The sequence below is a fragment of the Stenella coeruleoalba genome, assembly GCF_951394435.1.
Source record: "Stenella coeruleoalba genome assembly, chromosome: 13".
NCBI lineage: Eukaryota > Metazoa > Chordata > Mammalia > Artiodactyla > Delphinidae > Stenella > Stenella coeruleoalba.
The window spans coordinates 54,540,036-54,547,891 of record NC_137159.1 but is presented as its reverse complement, the minus strand read 5'-3'; the positions used below and the strand labels follow the sequence as shown (position 1 = coordinate 54,547,891).

The window sequence follows — 7,856 nt, the reverse complement described above, 5'->3', positions numbered from 1 at the left end:
GCCCTAGGTGGAGTATGATTTAGAGCAGTTCTCAAACAGTCTGATGTCAGTATCCCTTTGCACTCTTATAAATTATTGAGTATCCAAAGAGCTTTTGTCTGTGTGGGTTATATCTATAAATATTTATTATACTAGAAATTAAAATTGAGAAATTTAAAAATATTTATCAATTTATAGTATATGTTACATAAATAGCATTTTTTGGTGACACATCACTATTTTCTGTAATAACAAAAATATTAGTGAGGAAAGAGACATTGTCTTATATTTTTGCAAATCTCTTTAAACTCTGGCTTAATAAAAGACAGTTGGAGGGGCTTCCCTGGTGGCACCGTGGATAAGAATCGGCCTGCCAATGCAGGGGACACAGGTTCGATCCCTGGTCCGGGAAGATCCCACATGCTGCGGAGCTACTAAGCCCATGCGCCACAACTACTGAGCCTGCACTCTAGAGCCCGTGAGCCACAACTACTGAAGTCCGCCTGCCTAGAGCCCATGCTCCGCAACAAGAGAAGCCACTGCAATGAGAAGCTCATGCACCACAACAAAGAGTAGCCCCCACTCGCTGCAACTAGAGAAAGCCCACATGCAGCAACAAAGACCCAACACAGCCAAAAAAAAAAAAAAATCCTAGTTAAAAAAACAAAAAAAGACAGTTGGAATCTGTATTTGCTTTTGCATTCAGTATGTTGCAAAAGCAACATACTGTTATATAGCCCCTGGAAAGCTCCACTGTATTCTTGTGAAAGAACAGGAGTGAAACAGGCAAATAATGTCTTAATATCATTGTGAAAATAGTTTTGACCTTGTAGACCCTCAGGGGTCCTCAGACTTTGAGATCTTTGATTTAGGGATTTCTTCGAACATTTTTCTTCTTCGTTTCATGACTTGAATTTTCTTCAACTACGGAAGAAGACGAATTCTATAACTAGAAATAAATGATATGTGTGTGCTTGTTGTCTTCAAATATATGTGTGTTGGCTATCTCTTGGTGTCCCTCTAGACATCCAGGTGTCCCTCCATTTCTCCATCTTGTTCTGTGACCTATATGGATAGCATCAACAGGCTCCAGTTGGGTTTGGCCAATGGGTAGCACCTGTGGGAGATCAAAGGGAGGGAGGAGAGTGAGGCTGGGATATTTATCCCCTACTTGAAGGGCTTACTTTTTCCTTCACCACAGGTCAGAGTTCTTGTCACGGAACCCTCTGCATACAACGCTCTCCAGGTACAGGTTTCTGGAAGCCCTTCCTATTCTCATCCCTTCAGGAACAGAGGTGATACCATGCTTCCCTATTACTAGCCTGAGGGGATTAGACTTTATGATTTATCTCTACCCTGCCTGCATCTTTGAAAATAGTCCCTTTATTACACTGTCCTCAAAATTCCTCATTTGGTTGCACCAACTGTTTTTTGCCCAACTCTGATTAATGCAAGCTTTGAGAGTTACATGACCTTAGGGATAAACTTCAGTTAAAGTATCATCCATGGCACCAGATCCACTTAATCTTAATGGAAGTTAGAAAGCTGTGAAGCCCTGGTGTCTCAGAGCCTAAGGTCTTTAATGGCTTGGAAATGAAAGAGCTAGGTGCGTTGAGGACCTACTGGTATCTGCAAAGATTTCTTGGTTTTGCCTCTGCTTGATTTTACTTTCATCTGTGCATGCATAGATTAAACAGAAACATGGCTGCAAAACTATGTTTGGATGAAGACCAAATATATATTTCTTATTATACCACAATATCAGTTAATTAATTCCACAGGCAGCAATGCCTATCACCTACCATAGTACCTGATTCACAGTGAACGCTTAATACATATTTGTAGAGTAGAGCTGGTGAAATTATTTTAAGAAAACAGGTTTATTAGTGGGACATTTCCAGTGGTTAAGAAGGGAGAGGATCATTCTGCTCAAATCAGACTACTTGAAGTTTGATTCTGAAGCTCCTTGTCAGAGAATATAGAGAATATAGTCATCTGCATATAACAGGCACGTAAATATGCTGAATGAATAAATGAAATTTCTTCTCTATGACATATATTCTGATTCAACTGTGACAGGCACTGTATTTGGTGCTATTATATACCATATCTCATTTAATCTTTAAAATAGTCACGTGAAGTAGGCAGCACTGGATTACCAAGTGTGGGCTTAGTGCCCCAGCAAAACTGGGGCACCCAAATTTGGAAAAAATTGATATCTGATGTCTTATTTAAAAAAGAACTTGAGAATACTATAGTCAACATTGGAAAAATTAGAACCTTTTCTACATTACGTTTAGTATTATTTCCATTTTAAATTATGTATTGGGGAGTGCTTTGTATTATTACTGAGAGTGTCTAAAGCTCTTCATCTGACTTTGGAAGATGTTATGATTGCTATTTTACAGAAGGGCAAACCAAGGCTTGTTGACTAGCTGAAGATAGCTTAGTTACTAGCTGAAGCCACATAGCTAGTTTGTAGAAGAGCCCACTATGATGGTACTCAATGTTTCTGACACATTATATGTTATAATGGTACACATCAATTTTGTGAATCTTCTTGGACCTTCTCTATTGGTTTAGTGTTTTAATTAGATAAAGTATATAACAAAGTTAACCTAAAATCTTTTTGATCCCTGTTATATTCTCAGCACCTAGAACAGTATTCAAAACATCCTTATTTTTAGTGATTCAAAGAATGCATGATGAGCCCAACTAAATGATTGTGCTTTGTATTAATTTTGAGGTCAACCAAGGGAAAGTGAGAAGGACATCAAGCAGACCAAGAAAATTCTCTGATGCCCTTTGCGGTTGCTTGGATTCTCAAGACAAGGGTCCCTAGATGTCTCCATTTTTATGATCTTTAGCATGATTCCTGTTTTGGAAGCTGGGATCCTAGATTCCCTTACCCCTATATAAGGTGTGTCAGGCAAAGGAGTATGATTTAAAGAAACAGATTTTATAAGTCATTGAAGAAATATTTCCTGAGGACTGTATGATCCCATACTGATAATAAAGGGGACAAGGGAGAGGCAAAATCTAAATGGGTCTACTTCTTTTTCTTATTATCTGTCTTCCCAAGGTGCAGAAGTAGGGAAACTGAATTTTAGTTTATGGTGTCTTCATTACCTATGCTAGAAGGTCTTAATTTTTGGTGTTCATAAAAACCACCTTGGGGAATCGTTTAAAAATTCAACTAAGTCTTGTCCCCAGAGTCCCTGATATTATAGATGTGAGTGGACCCAGGAATCTGCACCCCAGGTGATTCTGATGCTGGTGGTCTAGCCACCATGCTGTAAGAAACACTATCCTTACACAAACTTGAGTAGATCAAGACATCTGAATTGCAATCAAGTCTTTATTTCTGCCATCCTCACCATGGCTAGGACAACTGCCCTATTCTTAAATTTGCCCTTCTCCCGCAAACACTGACAGCCCTTAAGCTGAACAGCACTCTGTTGGATCTTACCTTAAATTGTCTACCCAAACCAATTTACACCGAAGTATGAATAAGGTTTAAATTCTTTTTCAGGGAATTTTCATTAAAAAAAAAAAAAGTGTCTTAAGGTACTAGAATGCCTTCATTACACTCTAGTTATCATTCTTTTCTTGGGGGTGGAGGAGGGGCAGATTAACCTGGCAGTACCTTTTAGTCTAATTCAGTTGCTGGAAGAATTAAGTCCACTTCCCTCACCCTCCTATTGAGTCATTCATTCTAGACTAATCCTGTATCTTTGTGAAGCCTTCCTCCGTAAACTTACTCACAGGAGATCCTTTACTTCACCGTCACCACGTTTCAGTTATAGCACCCATCATCTTATACCTAATTTTTGTACTTCAGCTCTCCGAACAGTGCCTGGCAAATAGCAGGCGTTCAATAACTGTGGAGCGAACGAATGTCAAAGACTAGGCCAAGAGTTTCTAAAATCAACGTTGACTAAGAAACAAAACACGGAAATGTCAAGGGCTGAATGCCAGGCAGTGCGGGCCGAGAAGGAATAAAAATAACCCCTAACAGCACAGAATCCTCCTGAAGGGATCGCCTGTCTCATTTTCTCACGTCGCTTTTTGTCCTCTCCTGACACCCCAATTTCCCGCTCTCTAACTCATTTTCTTCGCTTCTGGGGACAGGTTAGGCAGGTATCCCAGTTCAGCTGCTCTGATTGGTCGGCGATGATTTCATTGTTAGGGAGCATCCGGGCCTTTCCCCTCCCCGCAACACCCCCTCCAGAGCCCTGCCTCCCGAGGTTCCCTCTCCCGCGTGCGCCCCACCCGCTGGCTAAAGCAAAACAACCGCCTCTCCCTAGATCGCTTCTTGTCCTCGCCTGCGCCTTCCCTTCCCGTCTCGACGTCTAAGAGAGGCGTTTATATCCTCCAATGGGGGCCTAGTAGGACTTTGTTTGCCAATCAGCAGCCAACCCCCTGCAATTCCGGGTGGGACTAGGCCTCCACACCTATAATTGGACAGCCCGCTGGCTCCTTTATGGCGTTTGTTTTACGCGAGGCTTGGAGGTCAAAAATAAAGGGACATGGTCCTCACAGAACGAGAAGCCTCCGCAAAGACTCTGGGTTTGACCGTTTCCGAAGACTAGCCAATCGCTTTTCGAATACTTCCCCGCCTTTTGCGCGTTCATTTAAAAAAAGCCGGTGTGACGGACTTGGAAATTGGTTCCGTGACGGACATGTAGAGAAAGCCAATGATTGAGAGTTCGGGCCACCCTTTATACCAATAAGAAAAGACTATCGCTAGGACTCGGGCTTTGAGAGGCGGAGCGCAGGTGGGCGTTATTTGATTGACGACGGTCTCTACGTATGGCTGTTAGGGTGGGTTGGTCCCTGACGTCCGGAGGTATAGCAGAGGCGGGGCTGAATGAAGTAAAGGGTAATGAAGGGTTGGGTCTCACACAGTGGGCGGTGTTTGATGGATAGTTGACCTTGCCAATTGAAGGTGGTCACTGATGCCCAATGGGAAATTAGGAACACAGAGGCGGGGCATTGTGGGCGGGGAAAACTAAGGACGGCGGCACAGGGGCTGCGGGACTGGGAGGGAGGGCGGTGATTGACGGGCCGTCCAGCAAACCGGGTACAGCGAGATACCGCGCGGCGTGCCAATGGGTGGGAGCTGGGGGTGGGGCTCTCCGAGGGGCGGGGAAGGACAGGGTGCGGGGAGGGGGGTTGCAGAAGGAGCCGAGCGGCTGCTGCTCAATGGCGGAAAAGCCGCCGGTGTTCTGACCGCTTCGTCCCCCTAGCAGTTGCGGGGGAGTTTCCTGCCGGCGCGGCTGGAGTCTCTGTTTCTCAGGGTTCGGTGGCTGGAAGATGCTCCAGAGAGACGAGGCTGCGGCGGAGGAGGTGGCGGCGGCCGAATCGGCAACGGCGCTAGGGTGGAGAGAAGGCGGCAGCGGCGGCGGCGGCGGCGTGCGGGGCCCAACGGTGTAAACAGCCCCGGAGGCGGCGGAGGCGGTGGCCAAGACCCCGAGGGGGAAGCGGCGGCTGAGCCAGGGTCGCGCCTCCGTTGGAAGCCTGGGCTGAGTGCAGCAGAGGGGTTCTGCGGCGGGCGCGAGCGGACGCCCTAGACCTCGCCTCCCTCCCTCGCCCCAGGTAAGGCCGCTGGGCGCCCCGCCGCAGGGGGAACGGCTCGCGGGCACCGCCGAGGCCCCGGACCGTTTTCGGGGTGCCGCCGAGCTGCGGCCGGGACCTCTCCCCGCTTAATCCTCGCCTCTTTCCCTCGGCCGCGGAGCCCAGAGGAGCGGAACGCCGGGCCTGGCTCCTGGCTAGGCCCCTTCCCCAGCCGCCGCCTCCGCGCTCGGCCGAGGCTGGGAGAGGTTCGGGGCAGGGAATTTTAGTTTGCTCGAAAGCCTGGAAGTAAACTGCTTGTCCCTGTTCTCTGCGAGCATCTCTTTCACCTGAAAGCACTGGGGCTACTCCAGGCCGTAACTCGTCCCTTCCTGGTGCATGCCTGTTTGAAAACACTACCTTTTCCCATTTGTTTCCTCATTAGCTTCTGCCTTCCTCTGCGCTCCATTTCACTTCCTCGTTAAATCTTCTTTCTCGCTCTTCTGTCTGCGCGTCTCACCACCTCCTTCCTCCTTAGCGACTTTATTTAAATCGTTTATCTTTTTTTTCTCAGGAGACTCCGGTCTTCTCTTCCCTGTCTTCCCCAGCAATCCTTTTCGGGTGTCATTCTTTTTACTAGTGAAGTTCTTAAATGAAACTGCTATCGTCAGTATCCCAAATCTACCAGAGGCCCATTAAGAATAGACTCACCAGCTTTAAGTGGCAGATCAGTTTCTGATTTCACCGAGCCTAACATCCTTTTTAAAAAATTGTATTATTAAATGTAGAGTGTGGAAATAGCCCTGAAGTTATGTTTAAAATGAAGGGCTCAATGAGTGTTGGAAATAGTTATTTCATTTTTCAAGTTGCATGACCTCTAATGTCAGATTGAGCAGATCTAGAACATTTTTGCCCATCTTGTTTGGCAGAATGCTTCTTAAGCGTTTTGATAGCGGCTCACATTCATCACTATTCAAGTTGGCTTAAAAACAATTTGAAAACTTTAGAAAAAAGACATGAGAACAACTAGGAAGCTGTTTTGATGAAGTCACTGTTAAATACCTTTTAAAATAGGCTCCACATGTTTAATGTATCAAAATAAAGTTGGTGGGAGACTTGTAAAAAGGATTATTTAGGAATTTGAGTAGTCTTAAGAGTTATGTAGCTATTTTGGGAAAAACATTCTTTTTCTGTTAACAAACGTTTACAACTCCTGTGATGTGAGAATTACCGAGGTTTACTGTGGGATTAACACAGGAACTCATTTTATTTGAGCTACTGCATGGATGTGGAAGTGGTAAATTGTTCAGGTTAGCGTAGATCAGTATGTTCTAGGAGATGCAGAAACATGTTATCAACACTGAATGTTAATAGACATTATTTCATTTACTTTCTCTGTTGTGCAATAGCAAAGTTCCTATTGTTGGCCTGCTTTTAAATAGAGCATTTCTAAATAAATGGTGAGGCAAGTTGTTCTAATTATTATAGTAGTCTTTTCCAAGTGTATAGCCTTTTAAAAAGATACAGTTGCAGTTTTACTATTAAAATGGTAATTTCTTTTTTTAAAAAATTTATTTATTTAATTTATTTATTTTTGGCTGCATTGGGTCTTTGTTGCTGCCCACGGGCTTTCTCTAGTTGTGGCGAGTGGGGGCTACTCTTCGTTGCGGTGCGGGACTTCTCGTTGCGAGCAGGGGCTCTAGGCATGTGGGCTTTAGTAGTTGTGGCTCACGGGCTCAGTAGTTGTGGCTCGCGGGCTCTAGAGCTCAGGCTCAGTAGTTGTGGCACATGGGCTTAGTTGCTCCGCGGCATGTGGGATCCTCCCAGACCAGGGCTCGAACCCATGTCCCCTGCATTGGCAGGTGGATTCTTAACCACTCTGCCACTAGGGAAGCCCTGAAATGGTAATTTCTTAAAGGAATAATATTGTAGGCTTCTTGAATGGACAATGGGTTGTTTCAATAGAACTTTTATTTAGTATTTAGAACAGATTTTGTTAGTCAACAGATTTTCTTTCAGGGATAATCCTGATTTTTACTGTGTTTCTTACCTTCTCTCAGTGTCTTCTTTATCTTTTTTTTTTTAAATGGTTGTTTGTCTTTTTTCCTCTTCATTTATTTTTGCTCTCATAAAAAGTCTTACTACAGTTTCTGCAGTGTTTATGTTGCACTGTCAGCATGGAATAGTATTTTTATTTGATCTTTCATACCCGTTAGTTAAGATTTCCCCAGTTTCTTGGACATTACCCTTTGGATTTGTTCATGTTGTGATTATTCTCTGTGATGTGACCATCAGAGCTTTCAACACCTGTTTTCTTATACTGG

General features: G+C 44.5%; 1 protein-coding gene across 2 annotated transcripts in view; it reads left to right on the top strand.

Moving 5' to 3' along the window:
* Positions 1-5,161: 5,161 nt before the first annotated feature.
* PPM1B (protein phosphatase, Mg2+/Mn2+ dependent 1B) overlaps positions 5,162-7,856 on the top strand; it is an 82,637-nt gene continuing 79,942 nt past the window's right edge. For both annotated transcript variants that reach the window (XM_079940334.1, XM_079940333.1), the window contains exon 1: positions 5,162-5,577. The gene's annotated coding sequence lies outside the window, so the exon portion shown is untranslated. The remainder of the gene's footprint in view (positions 5,578-7,856) is intronic.